This window comes from Pseudophryne corroboree, chromosome 10 (assembly GCF_028390025.1).
Source record: "Pseudophryne corroboree isolate aPseCor3 chromosome 10, aPseCor3.hap2, whole genome shotgun sequence".
Classification (NCBI taxonomy): domain Eukaryota; kingdom Metazoa; phylum Chordata; class Amphibia; order Anura; family Myobatrachidae; genus Pseudophryne; species Pseudophryne corroboree.
The window spans coordinates 298,640,324-298,663,906 of record NC_086453.1 but is presented as its reverse complement, the minus strand read 5'-3'; the positions used below and the strand labels follow the sequence as shown (position 1 = coordinate 298,663,906).

General features: G+C 50.3%; 1 protein-coding gene and 1 pseudogene across 1 annotated transcript in view; one reads left to right on the top strand and one right to left on the bottom strand.

The window, feature by feature from the left end:
* The window catches only part of LOC134966567 (espin-like), a 620,060-nt gene that overhangs the window by 455,991 nt on the left and 140,486 nt on the right, over positions 1 to 23,583 (top strand). The gene's annotated exons all lie outside the window — the stretch shown is intronic.
* LOC134967173 (5S ribosomal RNA) lies at positions 20,062 to 20,180 on the bottom strand (annotated as a pseudogene).

Below are 23,583 nucleotides of genomic sequence, written 5' to 3'. Positions count from 1 at the left end.
CAGACGCTGAAGAGACGGCAGAACGGAGGTCCGGAAAGCAGGCGGCAGAAGACTCCTCAGTCTTCTTGAAGGTAGCGCACAGCACGGCAGCTGTGCGCCATTGTTGTCACACGGCTCACTGACTCAGTCACGGAGGGTGCAGGGCGCTGCTGGGGGCGCCCTGGGCAGCAATATAATTACCTTTAGTGGCAAAATAAATACATCACATATAGCCATTAAGGCTATATGTATGTATTTTAACCCAGGCCAGTTTCTTAAAAACCGGGAGAAAAGCCCGCCGGAAAAGGGGCGGAGCTTATTCTCCTCAGCACTCAGCGCCATTTTCCTGCTCAGCTCCGCTGGTGAGGAAGGCTCCCAGGTCTCTCCCCTGCACTGCACTACAGAAACAGGGTAACAAAGAGAAGGGGGGCATAAATTGGCGATATTTATATATTAAGAGCGCATATATAGTAAACAACACCTTCTAGGGTTGTTTATATACATTTATAGCGCTTTTGGTGTGTGCTGGCAAACTCTCCCTCTGTCTCCCCAAAGGGCTAGGGGGTCCTGTCTTCGATTAGAGCATTCCCTGTGTGGCTGCTGTGTGGCGGTACGTGTGTGTCGACATGTATGAGGACGATGTTGGTGTGGAGGCAGAGCAATTGCCGATGATGGTAATGTCACCCCCTAGGGAGTCGACACCGGAATGGATGGCTTTAGTTATGGAATTACGTGATAATGTCAGCACATTACAAAAGTCAGTTGACGAAATAAGACGCCCGGCAAACCAGTTAGTACCGGTTCAGGCGTCTCAGACACCGTCAGGGGCTGTAAAACGTCCTTTACCTCAGTCAGTCGACACGGGTACCGACACAGATGAATCTAGTGTCGACGGTGAAGAAACAAACGTATTTTCCAATAGGGCCACACGTTATATGATCACGGCAATGAAGGAGGCTTTGCAGATCTCTGATACTGCTGGTACCTCAAAAAGGGGTATTATGTGGGGGGTGAAAAAACTACCTGTATTTTTTCCAGAATCAGAGGAATTGAATGACGTGTGTGATGAAGCGTGGGTTAACCCCGATAGAAAACTGCTAATTTCCAAGAAGTTATTGGCATTATACCCTTTCCCACCAGAGGTTAGGGCGCGCTGGGAAACACCCCCTAGGGTGGATAAGGCGCTCACACGTTTATCAAAGCAAGTGGCGTTGCCGTCTCCTGATACGGCCGCCCTCAAGGATCCAGCAGATAGGAGGCTGGAAACTACACTGAAGAGTATATACACACATACTGGTGTTATACTGCGACCGGCAATAGCCTCAGCCTGGATGTGCAGTGCTGGGGTAGTGTGGTTGGATTCTCTGACTGAAAATATTGATACCCTGGATAGGGACAGTATTTTATTGACTCTAGAGCAATTAAAGGATGCTTTCCTTTATATGCGAGATGCTCAGAGGGATGTTTGTACTCTAGCATCAAGAGTAAGCGCGATGTCCATATCTGCCAGAAGAAGTTTATGGACGCGACAGTGGTCAGGTGATGCGGATTCCAAGAGGCATATGGAAGTATTGCCATATAAAGGAGAGGAATTGTTTGGGGTCGGTCTTTCGGACCTGGTGGCCACGGCAACTGCCGGCAAATCCACTTTTTTACCTCAGACCCCCTCCCAACAGAAAAAGACACCGTCTTTTCAGCCGCAGTCCTTTCGCTCCTATAAAAAGCGACCAAAAGGACAGTCTTATCTGCCGCGAGGCAGAGGAAAGGGTAAGAAAGGGCAGCAAGCAGCCCCTGCCCAGGAACAGAAGCCCGCCCCGGCTTCTACAAAGCCATCAGCATGACGCTGGGGCTTTACAAGCGGACTCAAGTCGACTCAAGATTTTCAGCAATCAATGGGTTCACTCACAAGTGGACCCGTGGGTCCTGCAGATAGTATCTCAGGGTTACATGCTGGAGTTCGAAAGGTCTCCCCCTCGCCGGTTCCTAAAGTCTGCTTTACCAACGTCTCCCTCAGAAAGGACGTCGGTTTTGGAAGCCATTCACAAGCTGTATTCTCAGCAGGTGATAGTCAAGGTACCCCTCCTACAACAGGGAAAGGGGTATTATTCCACACTATTTGTGGTACCGAAACCGGACGGTTCGGTAAGGCCTATTCTAAATCTGAAATCCTTGAACCTGTACATAAAGAAATTCAAGTTCAAGATGGAGTCACTCAGAGCAGTGATAGCGAATCTGGAAGAAGGAGACTTCATGGTGTCCTTGGACATAAAAGATGCTTATCTACATGTCCCGATTTACCCCTCACACCAAGGGTATCTCAGGTTCGTGATACAAGACTGTCATTATCAGTTTCAAACGCTGCCGTTTGGGTTGTCCACGGCCCCTCGGGTCTTTACCAAGGTAATGACCGAAATGATGGTTCTTCTACGAAGAAAAGGCGTATTAATTATCCCTTACTTGGACGATCTCCTGATAAGGGCAAAGTCCAGAGAACAGCTGGAAGTCGGTGTAGCGCTAACACAAGTAGTGCTTCAGCAACACGGGTGGATTCTAAATCTTCCAAAATCTCAATTGACCCCGACAACACATCTGCTGTTCCTGGGCATGATTCTGGACACGGTTCAGAAAAAGGTATTTCTCCCGGAAGAGAAAGCAAGGGAGTTATCCGAACTTGTCAAGAACCTCCTAAAACCAGGAACTGTGTCAGTACATCAATGCACAAGAGTCCTGGGAAAGATGGTGGCTTCGTACGAAGCGATTCCATTCGGCAGATTCCATGCACGAACATTTCAGTGGGATCTGCTGGACAAATGGTCCGGATCGCATCTGCACATGCATCAGCGGATAACACTGTCACCGAGAACAAGGTTGTCTCTCCTGTGGTGGTTGCAGACTGCCCATCTGTTAGTGGGCCGCAGATTCGGCATACAGGACTGGGTCCTGGTGACTACGGATGCCAGCCTACGAGGTTGGGGAGCAGTCACAAAGGGAAGAAACTTCCAGGGCGTGTGGTCAAACCTGGAGACGTCTCTTCACATAAATATACTGGAGCTAAGAGCGATCTACAATGCTCTAAGCCTGGCAAAATCGCTGCTTCAGGGTCAGCCGGTGTTGATCCAGTCCGACAACATCACGGCAGTCGCCCACGTAAACCGACAAGGCGGCACGAGAAGCAGGAGTGCAATGGCAGAAGCTGCAAGGATTCTGCGCTGGGCGGAGAATCATGTCGTAGCACTGTCAGCAGTGTTCATCCCGGGAGTGGACAACTGGGAAGCAGATTTCCTCAGCAGACACGACCTTCACCCGGGAGAATGGGGACTTCATCCAGAAGTTTTCCACATGATTGTGAACCGTTGGGAAAAACCAAAGGTGGACATGATGGCGTCTCGCCTCAACAAAAAATTGGACAGGTATTGCGCCAGGTCAAGAGACCCTCAGGCAATAGCTGTGGACGCTCTGGTAACACCGTGGGTGTACCAGTCAGTGTATGTGTTCCCTCCTCTGCCTCTCATACCAAAGGTACTGAGAATTATACGGAAAAGAGGAGTAAGAACAATACTGGTAGCTCCGGACTGGCCAAGAAGAACTTGGTATCCGGAACTTCAAGAGATGCTCACGGAGGATCCGTGGCCTCTACCTCTAAGAAGGGATCTGCTTCAGCAGGGACCTTGTATGTTCCAAGACTTACCGCGGCTGCGTTTGACGGCATGGCGGTTGAACGCCGGATTCTAAAAGAGAAGGGCATTCCTGAGGAAGTTATTCCTACTTTAATTAAAGCCAGGAAAGAAGTGACCGCACAACATTATCACCGCATTTGGAGAAAATATGTTGCGTGGTGTGAGGCCAAGAAGGCTCCAACGGAAGAATTTCAATTGGGTCGATTCTTACATTTCCTGCAAGCAGGATTGTCTATGGGCCTCAAATTGGGGTCCATTAAAGTTCAAATTTCGGCCTTATCAATTTTCTTCCAGAAGGAATTGGCGTCAGTGCCTGAAGTACAAACTTTTGTCAAAGGTGTACTACATATACAACCCCCAATAGTGCCTCCAGTGGCACCGTGGGATTTGAACGTGGTTCTAAATTTTCTCAAATCTCATTGGTTTGAGCCTTTAAAATCGGTAGATTTAAAATACCTTACATGGAAGGTAACCATGCTGTTGGCCCTGGCTTCAGCCAGGAGAGTTTCGGAGTTGGCAGCTTTGTCATACAAAAGCCCATATCTGATATTCCATTCGGACAGGGCAGAATTGAGGACACGTCCTCAATTTCTCCCTAAGGTGGTTTCGGCATTTCACTTGAACCAGCCTATTGTGGTGCCTGCGGCTACTAGCGACTTGGAGGACTCCAAGTTACTGGACGTTGTCAGAGCATTAAAAATATATATTTCAAGGACAGCTGGAGTCAGAAAATCTGACTCGTTGTTTACATTGTATGCACCCAACAAGTTGGGTGCTCCTGCGTCTAAACAGACGATTGCACGTTGGATATGTAGTACAATCCAACTTGCACATTCTGTGGCAGGCCTGCCACAGCCTAAATCTGTAAAGGCCCATTCCACAAGGAAAGTGGGCTCATCCTGGGCGGCTGCCCGAGGAGTCTCGGCATTACAACTTTGCCGAGCAGCTACGTGGTCAGGGGAGAACACGTTTGTAAAATTTTACAAATTTGATACTCTGGCTAAAGAGGACCTGGAGTTCTCTCATTCGGTGCTGCAGAGTCATCCGCACTCTCCCGCCCGTTTGGGAGCTTTGGTATAATCCCCATGGTCCTGACGGAGTCCCAGCATCCACTAGGACGTTAGAGAAAATAAGAATTTACTTACCGATAATTCTATTTCTCATAGTCCGTAGTGGATGCTGGGCGCCCATCCCAAGTGCGGATTGTCTGCAATGCTTGTACATAGTTATTGTTACAAAAATCGGGTTATTACTGTTGTTGTGAGCCATCTGTTCAGAGGCTACTTCGTTTGTGTTATCATACTGTTAACTGGGTTCAGATCACAAGTTGTACGGTGTGATGGGTGTGGCTGGTATGAGTCTTACCCGGGATTCAAGATCCTTCCTTATTGTGTACGCTCGTCCGGGCACAGTACCTAACTGAGGCTTGGAGGAGGGTCATAGGGGGAGGAGCCAGTACGCACCATGTGACCTAAAAGCTTTTTTAGATGTGCCCTGTCTCCTGCGGAGCCCGCTATTCCCCATGGTCCTGACGGAGTCCCAGCATCCACTACGGACTATGAGAAATAGAATTATCGGTAAGTAAATTCTTATTTTCTCTTAGTCCGTAGAGGATGCTGGACGCGCGTCCCAGTGCGTACTGTATCTGCAGTTAATAGTTCTGGTTACACATATGTTGTTACGTTTATTGTCAGCATGTTGCTGCAATTGTTCATGCAGTTGGCCTGTGTTCTGTTGAATGCCATGTTGTGCGGCATGGTTGAGGTGTGAGCTGATATGAATCTCACCTTAGTTTAACAATAAATCCTTTCCTCGAAATGTCCGTCTCCCTGAGCACAGTTCCTATAACTGGAGTCCGGAGGAGGGGCATAGAGGGAGGAGCCAGTTCACACCCTTTCAAAGTCTTAAAGTGCCCATGTCTCCTGCGGATCCCGTCTATACCCCATGGTTCTAATGGTGACCCCAGCATCCTCTACGGACTAAGAGAAAAGGATTTACCGGTAGGTATTAAAATCCTATTTTATATATATATATATATATATATATATATGTGTGTATATATATATATATATATATATAATATATACAACAATAGTGAACCGGCGCCCCTATACCATTGGTGAAAATAAATTAACGCCGTACTCAACCGTATGTAGCTTCCCAGAGTTTACAATTAACAGTTTATAACATGTTCCAATTCACATATATTTAGTTAAAAGTTTTTGCTATTAAAAATAACGGGGGGCTTTGAGCTTGAACTCCTGAGTGACTGGCAATGCTGAGGTCGTACCTGGAGTGACCCTGATATCCGGAATGGTGGTTCCACTCTTTTGCTTCTTAAGGGCCCTACACATTGAGCGATCCGCCGCTGAGCTGCCCGACGGCGGATACGGGCGACCCTGCGGCGGGGGGGCAGTGACTGGGGGAGTGAAGTTTCTTCATTCCCCCCCGTCACCCAGCTCCATAGAAGTGCAGGCAAATATGGACGAGATCGTCCATATTGTCCTGCATGCACAGGCGACGGGGCACCAGCGCACTCAAAGATATGAACGGTATCTTGTTCATTAATGAACGAGATCATTCATATCTTTGAGTATTATCGCCCAGTGTGTAGGGCCTATTAGACTGCCAGGGAGGATCGTAAGCATAGCAGTGTGCCACTGGGGATTGATATCATGCTTGCTTTCTTTTTTATGTTGTAAGTTCAATATGTAAATTAAATTGTGTCTTTTAAAAGAACTACTACACTATTGCCTTGTGTCCTCTTATGCCTGTCCAACCTGTGCTCTGTAACGGGTACTGTGGGAAGTGTGGTTATCTTGTTACAGATATCATGCAAGATACCAAGGAGGTTAAGAGGACACCTTATTATTCAAAGAATCTATAATCTTTTGAGATTTGATACAGTGATTATTCATGTCTATATGTCTCCTAAAAGTGCATGTTGTAGCTTATGAGGCCTTTTGTGTATGTGCAGCCACCCCTAAATTTTCTACAAAGAATCATCCACCAAATGTGAATTTTGGTGTGGACACTCAGGCCTATTTATTGGGCTTAAGGTTCTTTATTCCTGGCCCATTGCCTGGATCATTGTTCGAAATGGTGTGTTACAGATCAGACAATTCGTTAATCAGGCTTAAGAAGAAGTCCGCAATGGGATCGACCCTCTAAACCAGTGTGTCTCCTCCTACCATGGATCCAATATGTCTGATACCATAAGTATATCAGACATATTGGAGATATATATAATATATATATATATATATATATATATATATAAGTTTAGATAGTACCGTCTCTCCCATCAGCTGGAGATTCCGCGCCGGGTGCCCGAATAGGAAATTTCAATAAGTACATGTGTAGATGCGGCACTCCAAGCGGCTCAATAATAGATGGGAAACGGCAGTAGTTTAGCGACATTTCAATGCTTTAAGCATTTTCATCAGACTTACAAAGCAATAAGAAAAACACTTACCTAAATAGCAGTATCACCACAGTGACTGGCGCCGGAAACGGGATTGCAGCCCGCCCAGTGGCACTAGCGTGGACGTCAGTGACGTCATCAGTGTGCTCCCATCACCAAGGCAACATAACAACAAACATCGGCTATGTATGGTACTATAGACCACGCACTATAGGAGCAAAAGAAAAGCATATCTATCATATACATGAATAAATGAATAGCTGCAGACCATATAGACATATACACCCATCCTACAGTAGGTACTACATTTACATATATACAAGAGTACATAACGCACATTCAAAAGGTTGCATATCGGCAAATATCAACAAATATGGGTCATACATAGCCGATGTTTGTTGTTATGTTGCCTTGGTGATGGGAGCACACTGATGACGTCACTGACGTCCACGCTAGCGCCACTGGACGGGCTGCAATCCCGTTTCCGGATCCATGGCGCCAGTCACTGTGGTGATACTGCTATTTAGGTGAGTGTTTTTCTTATTGTTTTGTAAGTCTGATGAAAATGCTTAAAGCATTGAAACGTCGCTAAACTACTGCCGTTACCCGTCTATTACTGAGCCACTTGGAGTGCCGCATCTACACATGTACTTATATATATATATATATATATATATAGATATATATATATATAGATATATATATATATATATATATACAGGTTGAGTCTCCCTTATCCAAAATGCTCGGGACCAGGGGTATTTTGGATATGGGATTTTTCCGTATTTTGGAATAATTGCATACCATAATGAGATATCATGGCGATGGGACCCAAGTCTAAGCACAGAATGCATTTATGTTACATATACACCTTATACACACAGCCTGAAGGTCATTTTAGCCAATATTTTTTATAACTTTGTCCATTACACAAAGTGTGTCTACATTCACACAATTCATTTATGTTTCATATACACCTTATACACACAGCCTGAAGGTCATTTAATACAATATTTTTAATAACTTTGTGTATTAAACAAAGTTTGTGTACATTGAGCCATCAGAAAACAAAGGTTTCACTACAGTATCTCACTCTCACTCAAAAAAGTCCGTATTTCGAAATATTCCGTATTTCGGAATATTTGGATATGGGATACTCCAACCTGTATATATATATATATATATATATAATTGCAAAGAAATGCCGCGCCACTTATGAGGCTACTAATCCCAATATACAAAAAAATCACACTCCCAATTATCTGGGCTGTCCCCTTAAAAAACAGCAATGGTGTATTGCTGCAACAGTTTAAAATAGAAATACCGAATAGGGGTTCTAGCGACTAGCGGTGTGATGTTAACAATCTCAATTACCACATAATAAGTGTGTATTAAAACAAAAATATTTTATTTTACAATACTATAAAATACTATAGAAAGAACAATTATGAAATAAAAAATTATATATATAAAAAATGCTCTATAAAAAGTCAATACACAATATATTATCTCATATATTAGCCTTGTGACTCGGTGCCTGGCGTTCTAACGCTGGGCGGAGTCACAGGCACAGATCTGGGTGGCTGGATGCAGGGCAGGAACAGTCCCCTCCCTCTGCCCCTCCATCCCCGCCCAGTCCCCTCCCCATCTCCGTCCACTCCCCTCTCTCCCTCCTCCAGTCCCTGCACCCTGGTGACAGTGCAGCCGGGGACTGTAAGCGGCGCTCTCACTAACCGCTGGCGCACAGTATGGAGGAGAATTGTGGCCGAACGCTGATAGCCGCCCCCCCCCCTCCCACCCGCGGCACACACATCATCCAACACCTCCACCCGCCGCACACGGGCCGTGCCACCCACAGACTCCACCCACGGCACACGGCCCGCGGAAACCTGCACCCTCCCACCCACGGCATCCACCACATCTACCCCACCCGCGGCACTCCCGCCCCCTCCCCCACCCGCAGCACCCCTCCCCCACCCGCGGCACTCCCGCCCCCTCCCCCACCCACGGCACTCCCGCCCCCTCCCCCACCCGCAGCACCCCTCCCGCGGCACACACCCCTCCCCCACCCGTGGCACTCCCGCCACCTCCCCCACCCGTAACACCCACAACCCGCAAAACCACATGCCTCTCCCCAACCCGCACTACCCCCCGTACCCCCCCCTATACCAACCTCTCCCCCCGCTACACCACCACACCCTCCACCCCACCCACCCGCGCCACCCCCGCACCTCCCCCACCCCACTTCTACCTCTACCTACCCCCCCCTGCACCCTCCACCCCATCCACAGCATCCACCACATCCGCACCCCCTGCCCCTCCCCCACCCGCGGCTCCCACCAGCACCCACCACATTCGTCCACCACCCGCGGCACACACCCCTCCCCCACCCGCGGCACTCCCGCCCTCTCCCCCACCCGTAACACCCACAACCCGCAAAACCCCCCGGCCCACCCCCAAAACCCCCGCACCACCCCCATACCCACCTCTCCCCCCCGCACCCACCACCCTACCCGCGGCATCCACCACATACGTCCCCCACCCGTGGCACACGCCCCTCCCCCACCCAAACACCCACGGCACCCACAGCATCCTCCACATCCGCCCCCCTCCCGCGGCACACGTCCCTCCCCCACCCGCGGCACTCCTGCCCCCTCCCCCACCCATAGCACCCACACCCTCAGCACCCCCACCCGCTGCACTCCCTCCCCCAACCGCAGCACCCCCACCCCTTCCCCACCCGTGGCACCCACCACATCCGTCCCTCACCCGCGGGACACGCCCCCACCCGTAGCACCTACAGCCCACAACCCCCCCACCCTCCCCCACCCGCGGCACCCTGCACCCCCCCCCTCCATCTCCCCCCCTCCTACACCCACGCACCCTCCACCCCACCTGCCCCCACACCACCCAAGTACCCACTTCTCGCCCCTGCACCCTCCAACCCACCCGCCCCTCCCCACCCGTGGCACCCACAGCATCCACCACATCTGCGTCAGACGCCCCTCCCCCGCCCGCTGCGCCCCCACACCTCCCCCACCCCCATACCCACCTCTCCCCCCCGCTACACCCCCGCATGCTCCATCCCACCCAGCCCTCCCACACCCGCGCCACCCACAGCATCCACCACATCCGCGCCCCACCCGCGACACGACAGCATCTACATACCCCATCCGTGCCATCCCACACCTCCCCCACCCACAGCACTTCTGAAACCCATCACCTAAGCTCACCCCCCTGCACCTCCAAACGCACCCCCCTACATCCCCCCTCCCACACACACATCACCTCCAGACCCCCTCCTTCATCCACAGCCCCCCGCACCCACCCCTCCCCCACCAACAGCATCTACACTTCCCCTCCACACCTACCCCTCCCCCACCCACAGCACCTCTGCACCCTTTCCACCATCGGTGCCACTGCACCCACCCCTCCACCACCCGCAACACCTCTGGACCCCCTCCCGCACCCACCCCACTACCACACATAGCACCTCGGACACCATCCGCAGCCGCTACAAGTGATTCCCTGAATCGCGGTGATCAGCGGCATGGATACGCACCTCCACCTCACTGACCCACCCCCTTTCCAAACCCCCCCACACACACACTGAACTTCTGTGAGTATAGTTGCTACCAATGGACATTGGATTAATAAGAAACACTAATACTATGGCCATTATGTGTCTAAGCGACACTGCTACCTGTGGCCATTGTGTATAAGTGGCGCTGCTACCTGTGGCCACTGTGTGTATAAACGCCACTGTTACCTGTGGCCATTGTGTGTATAAGTGACACTGCTACCAGTGGGCATTGTGTGTATAAGTGGCTCAGCTACCTGTGGCCACTGTGTGTATAAGCGCCTCTGTTACCTATGGAAATTGTGTGTAGAAGTGACGCTGCTACCGGGGGCCATAGTGTGTATAAGCACCACTGCTACCTGTGTTCATTGTGTGTATAAAGGTCTCTGCTACCTGTGACCACTGTGTGTATAAGCGCCTCTGTGACCTATGGGAATTGTGTGTAGAAGTGACGCTGCTACCGGGGGTCATTGTGTGTATAAGCACCACTGCTACCTGTGGGCACTGTGTGTATAAGCGCCTCTGCTACCTGTGGCCACTGTGTGTGTATAAGCGGCTCTGCTACCTGTGGGCACTGTGTGTGTGTATAAGCGGCTCTGCTACCTGTGGTCACTGTGTGTATAAGCGCCTCTGCTACCTGTGGGCACTGTGTGTGTATAAGTGGCTCTGCTACCTGTGGTCACTGTGTGTATAAGCGCCTCTGCTACCTGTGGGCATTGTGTGTGTATAAGCGGCTCTGCTACCTGTGGCCACTGTGTGTATAAGCGCCTCTGCTACCTGTGGGCACTGTGTGTGTATAAGCGGCTCTGCTACCTGTGGTCACTGTGTGTATAAGCGCCTCTGCTACATGTGGGCACTGTGTGTATAAGTGCCTCTGCTACCTGTGGGCACTGTGTGTGTATAAGCGGCTCTACTACCTGTGGGCACTGTGTGTATAAGCGCCTCTGCTACCCGTGGGCACTGTGTGTGTATAAGCGGCTCTGCTACCTGTGGGCACTGTGTGTGTGTAAGCGACTCTGCTACCTGTGGGCACTGTGTGTGTATAAGCGGCTCTGCTACCTGTGGGCACTGTGTGTATAAGCGCCTCTGCTACCTGTGGCCACTGTGTGTGTATAAGCGCCTCTGCTACCTGTGGTCAAGGTGTGTATAAGCGGCACTGCTACCTGTGGGCACTGTGTGTGTATAAGCGGCTCTGCTACCTGTGGGCACTGTATGTATAAGCGACTCTTCTACCTGTGGGCACTGTGTGTATAAGCGGCTCTGCTACCTGTGGGCACTGTGTGTATAAGCGCCTCTGCTACCTGTGGCCACTGTGTGTGTATAAGCGCCTCTGCTACCTGTGGTCAAGGTGTGTATAAGCGGCTCTGCTACCTGTGGGCACTGTGTGCATAAGCACCTCTGCTACCTGTGGGCACTGTGTGTGTATAAGCGGCTCTGCTACCTGTGGTCACTGTGTGTATAAGCGCCTCTGCTACCTGTGGGCACTGTGTGTGTATAAGCGGCTCTGCTACCTGTGGCCACTGTGTATAAGCGGCTCTGCTACCTGTGGGCACTGTGTGTGTATAAGCGGCTCTGCTACCTGTGGCCACTGTGTGTATAAGCGCCTCTGCTACATGTGGGCACTGTGTGTATAAGCGCCTCTGCTACCTGTGGGCACTGTGTGTGTATAAGCGGCATTGCTACCTGTGGGCACTGTGTGTATAAGCGCCTCTGCTACCTGTGGGCACTGTGTGTATAAGCGCCTCTGCTACCTGTGGGCACTGTGTGTATAAGCGCCTCTGCTACCTGTGGGCACTGTGTGTGTATAAGCGGCTCTGCTACCTGTGGGCACTGTGTGTGTATAAGCGGCTCTGCTACCTGTGGGTATTGTGTGTGTATAAGCGCCTCTGCTACCTGTGGGTATTGTGTGTATAAGCTGGGCTGCTACCTCTGCCCACTGTGTGGATACGTGGCTCCATTACCTGTGGCCACTGTGTGTATAAGCTGCGCTGCTACGTGTGTCCATTGTGTGTATAAGCTGGGCTGCTACCTCTGCCCACTGTGTGGATACGCGGATCCATTGCCTGTGGCCACTGTGTGTATAAGCTGCGCTGCTACCTGTGGGCACTGTCTGGATACTCTGCTCCATTACCTGTGGCCACTGTGTGTATAAGCGGCTCTGCTACCTGTGGGTATTGTGTGTATAAGCTGCGCTGCTACCTCTGCCCACTGTGTGGATACGCGGATCCATTACCTGTGGCCACTGTGTGTATAAGCTGCGCTGCTACCTGTGTCCATTGTGTGTATACACGGCTCCATTACCTGTGGCCACTGTGTGTATAAGCTGCGCTGCATACACTAGCAGTATATACTACACTATGTTATTCATTGTGCCCTGTGGCCACTCTTCACGCCCTCACAAAGGCCTACGCCCCCTTGACAATCGCACGCCCTTCCCCCTTGCAATATTTACCCACTAGCATAAATTTTTTTGCAGGTAATACTCCATATAATAACAATTATAGCACAGCTGAAGCCCATGCAGGGGTTAACGGGCCTTTTGCAACGGTATTTTGTAACACCTTGCCTCTCTTTATCCTCTCCCTACCACCCTGCCTCTCCCTATCCTTTACCCATCGCACAGCGTTTCTGTACATTCCCTCCCTCCCCCTCCCCCCCCCCCCTACGCCTCTCTATCTTTTGTCAACCAGACCCCATTTCTGTATGCCCTCTATACTGCCCTGCATTTCTGCATCTGTTCTCTACCGGCCTGCGTATGTTCAAAGGCGTGCAGGGGTCAACGGGGCGTAGCCACAAACGACGGTGTGAAGAGCGCCCATAGGGCGCGATGAATCGCCTAGTATATGATACTCATTTAAAGTGCAGATTTTAAAAAGCAAAAAAATTTCAGGCGAGAGAGTGTATAGTATATAGTTTAAGTATCTTTACTTGATTTAGCAGGAGGTCTCTAGGTAAGGGCCCAACGCGTTTTGTCTCTCAGACTTCTTCATGGGGTAGTGACATGCTTGGACAGGGCTCCTATAAATACCCCCCTTAGTTGTAAGGTTAATCATGACATCATATCCTGTCTGGGCGGGTATCTAAGTATCAAGTACTCTGTTCTTAATCATAACATATTGCTGATCATGAAGGGTATTGAATATACATAATTGATTCTCTAAGAACCTATTTCACCAAGAATTATTAATAAAAAACGAAGTTGTGACATGAATTTCACGTAGTGCGGCATTTCCGCCACACTTCCGGCGTCCAGAAAATCCTTGTGCGCATGTGCGCTTGTCTCGACCTTCTTCCCAAAGTCATTTGTGACTGTTGTCATGTTCTGCTGGTGACGCGGCGATGATGCGGCTGCCACTCGTCTCCCTTCAGTCCGGACGTCCTTTCTAGGGCTCCCGCCGTCACGTGCTTCCCGGACCCGGAAATAGTGTACTTTGGAACTCAATTTGTCCCGCATCACATGGCCCGCAGTGTATAGCTTTACTTGGTCGTCATGGGAACGATATCTCAGACTTTCATAATAGATAATGTCCTTTCCATACGTTACACATGGGGAAAACATGATAAATAATAACAGGTATAAGAACATTAGTAAATAAAGTGGTTCAGTTATAATTTATTTATTAAATCATTGCCAGTTTCGTACTACGATTAACAATAAAGTTTATAAAGTTATATGATTATTATTCCTATAGTTTCCTTTTCTCTAACTATGCATATATATATATACTAGGCGATTCATCGCGCCCTACGGGCGCTCTTCACACCGTCGTTTGTGGCTACGCCCCGTTGACCCCTGCACGCCTTTGAACATACGCAGGCCGGTAGAGAACAGATGCAGAAATGCAGGGCAGTATAGAGGGCATACAGAAATGGGGTCCGGTTGAGAAAAGATAGAGAGGCGTAGGGGGGGGGGGGGGGAGGGAGGGAATGTACAGAAACGCTGTGCGATGGGTAAAGGATAGGGAGAGGCAGGGTGGTAGGGAGAGGATGAAGAGAAGCAAGGTGTTACAAAATACCATTGCAAAAGCCTACGACCCGTTAACCCCTGCACGAGCTTCAGCTGTGCTATAATTGTTATTATATGGAGTATTACCTGCAAAAAAATTTATGCTAGTGGGTAAATATTGCAAGGGGGAAGGGCGTGCGATTGTTAAGGGGGCGTAGGCCTTTGTGAGGGCGTGAAGAGTGGCCGCAGGGCACAATGAATAACTTAGTGTAGTATATACTGCTAGTGTATGCAGCGCAGCTTATACACACAGTGGCCACAGGTAATGGAGCCGCGTATACACACAATGGACACAGGTAGTAGCGCAGCTTATACACACAGTGGCCACTGGTAATGGATCCGCGTATCCACACAGTAGGCATAGGTAGCAGCGCAGCTTATACACACAATACCCACAGGTAGCAGAGCCGCTTATACACACAATGGCCACAGGTAATGGAGCCACGTATCCACACAGTGCCCACAGGTAGCAGCGCAGCTTATACACACAGTGGCCACAGGCAATGGATCCGCGTATCCACACAGTGGGCAGAGGTAGCAGCCCAGCTTATACACACTATACCCACAGGTAGCAGAGCCGCTTATACACACAGTGGCCACAGGTAATGGAGCCGCGTATCCACACAGTGGGCAGAGGTAGCAGCCCAGTTAATACACACAATACCCACAGGTAGCAGAGGCGCTTATACACACAATACCCACAGGTAGCAGAGCCGCTTATACACACACAGTGCCCAGAGGTAGCAGAGCCGCTTATACACACACAGTGCCCACAGGTAGCAGAGGCGCTTATACACACACAGTGCCCACAGGTAGCAGAGGCACTTATACACACAGTGCCCACATGTAGCAGAGGCGCTTATACACACAGTGGCCACAGGTAGCAGAGCCGCTTATACACACACAGTGCCCACAGGTAGCAGAGGCGCTTATACAGACAGTGGCCACAGGTAGCAGAGCCGCTTATACACACACAGTGCCCACAGGTAGCAGAGGCGCTTATACACACAGTGACCACAGGTAGCAGAGCCGCTTATACACACACAGTGCCCACAGGTAGCAGAGCCGCTTATACACACACAGTGCCCACAGGTAGCAGAGGCACTTACACACACAGTGCCCACAGGTAGCAGAGGCGCTTATACCCACAGTGCCCACATGTAGCAGAGGCGCTTATACACACACAGTGCCCACAGGTAGCAGAGCCGCTTATACACACACAGTGCCCACAGGTAGCAGAGCCGCTTATACACACACAGTGCCCAGAGGTAGCAGAGCCGCTTATACACACACAGTGCCCACAGGTAGCAGAGGCGCTTATACACACACAGTGCCCACAGGTAGCAGAGGCGCTTATACACACAGTGCCCACATGTAGCAGAGGCGCTTATACACACAGTGGCCACAGGTAGCAGAGCCGCTTATACACACACAGTGCCCACAGGTAGCAGAGGCGCTTATACAGACAGTGGCCACAGGTAGCAGAGCCGCTTATACACACACAGTGCCCACAGGTAGCAGAGGCGCTTATACACACAAGGACCACAGGTAGCAGAGCCGCTTATACACACACAGTGCCCACAGGTAGCAAAGCCGCTTATACACACACAGTGCCCACAGGTAGCAGAGGCACTTACACACACAGTGCCCACAGGTAGCAGAGGCGCTTATACACACAGTGCCCACATGTAGCAGAGGCGCTTATACACACAGTGGCCACAGGTAGCAGAGCCGCTTATACACACACAGTGCCCACAGGTAGCAGAGGCGCTTATACAGACAGTGGCCACAGGTAGCAGAGCCGCTTATACACACACAGTGCCCACAGGTAGCAGAGGCGCTTATACACACAGTGACCACAGGTAGCAGAGCCGCTTATACACACACAGTGCCCACAGGTAGCAGAGCCGCTTATACACACACAGTGCCCACAGGTAGCAGAGGCGCTTACACACACAGTGACCACAGGTAGCAGAGCCGCTTATACACGCACAGTGCCCACAGGTAGCAGAGTCGCTTATACACACAGTGCCCACAGGTAGCAGAGCCGCTTATACTCACACAGTGCCCACAGGTAGCAGAGTCGCTTATACACACAGTGGCCACAGGTAGCAGAGCCGCTTATACACACACAGTGCCCACAGGTAGCAGAGGCGCTTATACACACAGTGCCCACAGGTAGCAGAGGCGCTTATACACACAGTGACCACAGGTAGCAGAGCCGCTTATACACACACACAGTGCCCACAGGTAGCAGAAGCGCTTATGCACACAGTGACCACAGGTAGCAGAGCCGCTTATACACACACAGTGCCCACAGGTAGCAGAGGCGCTTATGCACACAGTGACCACAGGTAGCAGAGCCGCTTATACACACAGTGGCCACAGGTAGCAGAGCCGCTTATACACACAGTGGCCACAGGTAGCAGAGGCGCTTATACACAGTGCCCACAGGTAGCAGTGGTGCTTATACACACAATGACCCCCGGTAGCAGCGTCACTTCTACACACAATTCCCATAGGTAACAGAGGCGCTTATACACACAGTGGCCACAGGTAGCAGAGACCTTTATACACACAATGACCACAGGTAGCAGTTGTGCTTATACACACAATGGCCCCCGGTAGCAGCGTCACTTCTACACACAATTCCCATAGGTAACAGAGGCGCTTATACACACAGTGGCCACAGGTAGCTGAGCCACTTATACACACAATGCCCACTGGTAGCAGTGTCACTTATACACACAATGGCCACAGGTAGCAGTGGCGTTTATACACACAGTGGCCACAGGTAGCAGCGCCACTTATACACAATGGCCACAGGTAGCAGTGTCGCTTAGACACATAATGGCCACAGTATTAGTGTTTCTTATTAATCCAATGTCCATTGGTAGCAACTATACTCACAGAAGTTCAGTGATTGTGTGGGGGGGTTTGGAAAGGGGGTGGGTTCAGTGAGGTGGAGGTGCGTATCCATGCCGCTGACCACCGCGATTCAGGGAATCACTTGTAGCGGCTTCGGATGGTGTCCGAGGTGCTATGTGTGGTGGTGGGGTGGGTGCGGGAGGGGTTCCAGAGGTGTTGCGGGTGGTGGAGGGGTGGGTGCAGTGGCACCGATGGTGGAAAGGGTGCAGAGGTGCTGTGGGTGGGGGAGGGGTAGGTGTGGAGGGGGAGTGTAGATGCTGTTGGTGGGGGAGGGGTGGGTGCGGGGGGGCTGTGGATGAAGGAGGGGGTCTGGAGGTGATGTGTGTGTGGTAGGGGGGTGCGTTTGGAGGTGCAGGTGGGTGAGCTTAGGTGATGGGTTTCAGAAGTGCTGTGGGTGGGGAGGTGTGGGATGGCACGGATGGGGTATGTAGATGCTGTTGTGTCGTGGGTGGGGCGCGGATGTGGTGGATGCTGTGGGTGGCGCGGGTATAGGAGGGCTGGGTGGGATGGAGCATGCGGGGGTATAGCGGGGGGGAGAGGTTGGTATGGGGGTGGGGGTGGTGTGGGGGCGCAGCGGGCAGGGGAGGGGCATCTGACGCAGATGTGGTGGATGCTGTGGGTGCCACGGGTGGGGAGGGGCGGGTGGGTTGGAGGGTGCAGGGGTGAGAAGTGGGTATAAGGGTGGTGTGGGGGTGCCGCAGGTGGGGTGGAGGGTGCGTGGGTGTAGGAGGGGGGAGATGGGGGGGAGGTGCAGGGGTGCAGCGGATGGGGGAGGGTGGGGGGGTTGCGGGTTGTAGGTGCTACGGGTGGGGCTTGTCCCACGGGTGAGGGACGTATGTGGTGGGTGCCACGGGTGGGGAAGGAGTGGGGGGGTGCTGCGGTTGGGGGAGGGAGTGCAGCGGGTTGGGAAGGGGCTGGGGTGCTGAGGGTGTGGGTGCTATGGGTGGGGGAGGGGGCAGGAGTGCCGCGGGAGGGGGTGGATGTGGAGGGTGTTTGGGTGGGGGAGGGGCGTGTGTCACGAGTGGGGGGCGTATATGGTGGATGCCGCGGGTAGGGTGGTGGGTGCGGGGGGGGGAGGTGGGTATGGGGGTGGTGCGGGGGGTTTTGGGGGTGGGCCGGGGGGTTTTGCGGGTTGTGGGTGTTATGGGTGGGGGAGGGGGCGGGAGTGCCGCGGGTGGGGAAGGGGTGTGTGCCGCGGGTGGTGGACGAATGTGGTGGGTGCTGTGGGAGCCGCGGGTGGGGGAGGGGGGGTGCGGATGTAGTGGATGCTGTGGGTGGGGTACAGGGGGGGGTAGGTAGAGGTAGGTGTGGGGTGCGGGGATGCGGCGGGTGGGGGAGGGGTGGAGGGTGTGGGGGCGTAGCGGGGGGAGAGGTTGGTATAGGGGTGGGGGAGGTACGGGGGTAGTGCGGATGGGGAGGGGCATGGGGTTTTGCGAGTTGTGGGTGTTACGGGTGGGGGAGGTGGCGGGAGTGCCGCGGGTGGGGGAGGGGTGTGTGCCGCGGGAGGGGGAGGGGTGCCGCGGGTGGGGAAGGGGGCAAGAGTGCCATGGGTGGGGGAGGGGCGGGAGTGCTGCGGGTGGGGGAGGGGTGATGCGGGTGGGGGAGGGGGCGGGAGTGCCGCGGGTGGGGGAGCGGTGCTGCGGATGGGGGAGGGGGCGGGAGTGCCGCGGGTGGGGTGGATGTGGTGGATGCCGCGGGTGGGAGGGTGCGGGTTGCCGCGAGCCATGTGCCGTGGGTGGGGAGGGGTGGAGTCTGTGGGTGGCGCGGCCCGTGTGCGGCGGGTGGAGGTGTTGGATGATGTGTGTGCTGCGGGTGGGAGGGGGGGGGGCGGCTGTCAGCGTTCGTCCACAATTCTCCACACTGTGTGCCAGCGGTTAGTGAGAGCGCCGCTTACAGTCCCCGGCTGCACTGTCACCAGGGTGCAGGGACTGGAGGAGGGAGAGAGGGGAGTGGACGGAGATGGGGAGGGGACTGGGCGGGGATGGAGGGGCAGAGGGATGGGACTGTTCCTGCCCTGCATCCAGCCACCCAGATCTGTGCCTGTGACTCCGCCCAGCGTTAGAAAGCCAGGCACCGAGTCACAAGGCTAATATATAGGAGATATATATATCCGATTGCCTTATTTCAACTTAATAGAAAGTGAGTGACATATTTATTTTTATTATTAAGTATCTAAATTCTATATAATAGTGATTTGAGTATCTCTTTCACCTAAAAATAGCAGGGTGCCGTGTAAATACTTTTGACATATGCTTTCCAGAAAAAGGGTGTCCATTATTAACGTGTTGTGCTGATATATTCATAAATTTATCATAAGTGAATTTTCCGTGCACGGATATTCTGTTTATTGTTATATTTACATAAGTAATTACATAAGTGTGATTTATGATTTACATCTATATTTTCGTGAGTGAGTGATATGTGCAATATTATTATTCAGGATTATGTTTCATGCGTTGCTTTATTTTCAGTACAGTTCCCAATCTTCCCAACGGGTCGCCCCTTTTGGTACTAGTCAGGCCCAACACTGCTTAGCTTCCAAGAACGGCCGAGATTGGGCATTTCCAGTGTGGTTTGACTGTATTTACTTTGTGCGCAACAAATGACGCCAAAATATCCTTGATACAATATAATTTTATTAGTAATATTATACGTGATTATAATAATAAGGTGAAAGTGATAAGAAGTGCAGAGGATTCTTTGGAACAACACCTTTACAGAAAGGGAGCAATCTCATAGCTCTCATTAAGACCAAGGGGGTGCATGGTTCATAGATGAAATATCCAAAACATCTCTCGCTGTGATAGTTTAGTGGCCAGATCTCTCCCTCTTTCTCTAAGTTTGACCAGTTCTATGGCTTTAAAAGTTAGTTCTTCTGGGTTTGAATTGTGTTTTTCAGTAAAATGTCTTGAGATGGTGTGGCTGTCTACTTTGTTCTTGATGTTGCAGACGTGTTCTTGTATCCTAAGTTTCAGTTGTCTCTTGGTCTTGCCCACATACTTTTTTCCACAGGTACATTCCAGCAGGTAAATCACAGATGAATTGTTGCAGTTGATGAAGTCTTTAATTTTGTACTCTTTCAGATTTCCAACATCGCTAAAGCTTCTCCGGTTGGGATGTAGGAATTTGCAAATGTTGCAACGGCCACATTTATAGGATCCAACGCATTTAGGCATCACTTGAGTATCTTCCATTCTGTTTTCCAACATACTTGGCGCCAGCAAGTCCTTAAGATTTCTTGATTTCTTGTAAATTATCTCTGGACGTGATGGGATTATCTCTTTTAGGACCGGATCCATTAGGAGAATTCCCCAATGGGTCCTGAGTGATTTCCTTATGAGATCCTCATGACGATTATATGTAGTTATAAATGCTGTTGAATCTTTCTTTTTGTCCCTCACCTTGTAGTCAAGTAGGTCCTCCCTGTTTAGAGACTTTGTCCTCATGATGGCTTTTTGCAGAATATCAGATGGGTACTCCTTTTGTTCAAATCTGTCCTTGTAGATCTTTTTGCTTTTTAAAATCTGCACTTTAGATGAATATTTTATATAATATATTGGAGGTCATTCCGAGTCGTTCGCTCGGAAAATGTCTTCGCATCGCAGCGTTTTTCCGCTTAGTGCGCATGCGCAATGTCCGCACTGCGACTGCGCCAAGTAAATTTGCTATGAAGTTTGGATATTTACTCACGGCTTTTTCTTCGCTCAGGCGATCGTAGTGTGATTGACAGGAAATGGGTGTTACTGGGCGGAAACAGGCCGTTTTATGGGCGTGTGGGAAAAAACGCTACCGTTTCCGGAAAAAACGCGGGAGTGGCTGGAGAAACGGAGGAGTGTCTGGGCGAACGCTGGGTGTGTTTGTGACGTCAAACCAGGAACGATAAGCACTGAACTGATCGCAGAAGCCGAGTAAGTCTGAAGCTACTCTGAAACTGCTACGAGATGTGTAATCGCAATATTGCGAATCTTTCGTTCGCAATTTTAAGAAGCTAAGATTCACTCCCAGTAGGCGGCGGCTTAGCGTGTGCAATACTGCTAAAATCGCCTTGCAAGCGAACAACTCGGAATGAGGGCCATTGTGTATTGACTTTTTATAGAGCATTTTTTATATATATAATTTTTAATTTCATAATTGTTCTTTCTATAGTATTTTATAGTATTGTAAAATAAAGTATTTTTATTTTAATACACACTTCTTATGTGGTAATTGAGATTGCTAACATCACATCGCTGGTCGCAAGAACCCCTATTCGGTATTTATATATATATATATATATATATATATATATAAGAATCCAATTCAGCCGGCACTCACATATATGGGTTAAATGCTCCGGTGTCCAGTTCAATATAATGTCATATTCCTCCAATAAGAACGGCACTCAGAGACTCTCATAATGGATGAATTATATTGGTATCACGTCAGATCAAACGAACGTTTTCGGGGACACAGCCCCTTCCTCAGGACCACAGACAATGACAGTAAAACAAACACAAACACACACTTAAATACCATTACCGCTACTCACCTGTCCACGTCCATTCATCAAGGATCCCGGCGCCGGCCAGCTGCAGTGACGCGCTTCCTCTACAGACAGGAACCGTTACCATGGTACCCGCTTGCTTGCGTTCCACACGGCCGGACTTCCTGCTTCCTAGTTCAGCGCGTCCTGCGCATACCCTGCAGCACGGGACCCGAGAGGAATAGAACAGGGAGAGCATTATTACAAAAAACACACTGAAAACATATACTAAAAACGAACAAAACATAAGTGAAAATACAGATAATACAAAGCCATCTGATATGGGATCAATAGCACAAAAACAAGCGCCTCTAACCAAATCGCATGGGTCACAAGGTGTTCCAATTTATTTTTTCATTAAGATCCATGGGATAAATAGTTCCCAATCGCATGATCCATTGGGATTCTTTGATTAAAAGATTTTTAGGTCTATTCCCTCTCCGCAGGGAGGCTGGAATATGGTCTATCATGAAATATTTTAAGGACGATAAAGGGTGACCCATCGCCCTGAAATGCTTCGCCACAGGCTGATCTATGTATCTTCCTTCCAAAGTGAGACGAATGGCAGAACGATGTGCCGCCATTCTTTCACTAAATTTACGAATAGTCTGCCCAATGTAGTATAACCCACATGGACAGACTATTACGTAAACAACAAATGGAGTGCTGCAAGTAAGGACATGTCGAATCTCGTATGATTTATCACTATGGGGATGTTTAAATGATTTACATGCAATTAAATGACTGCATGTTACACAATTCACGCATCTATAACACCCTGGTGGTTTAGTATATACATTAGGTGGCCTAGGTACCCCCACACCTGTAATATCTGCATGTACGAGGCGGTCCCTAAGATTACTGCCTCTTCTAAATGCAGCTATGGGTCGTGTTTCCCTAAATACCGGCAAATCCAGATCAGACTTCACCATTGGCCACAGTGCTTGAGTGGCTCTTCTAATGATAGGACTGGCCACAGTGTAATCAGATACCATCGGTAACACATCCTGGTTACCCTTCCTTTGTGGGTGTAGAAGATCATTACGTGACATGCCCAATACTTTAGATTTCTGTTCTAGTAGAACTTTAATATCATAGCCTCTCTCTGTGAATTTAACAATGAGGTCAACAATATTACCTGATATTTTAGCAGGATCACTGGTTATCTTCACAATTCTCATCATTTGGGATAATGGAAGGCCCTGTTTTAAAGATTCAGGGTGGTGGCTAGATGATTGCAAAAAAGTGTTTCTGTCTGTGGCTTTACAGTGCACTTCTGTCTCAAATTTACAATCTCTTAGACAGACTTTAACGTCTAAAAAAACAGCTTCAGTAAAACTGTAAGTGTATGTCAACCTAATAGGAGATTGTGCACTGTTAATCCTCAGCAGAAGTTTTTCTAAACTCTCTATGCCCCCCGTCCACAGCATGAAAATGTCGTCAATGTATCTGGTGTACCATAATACA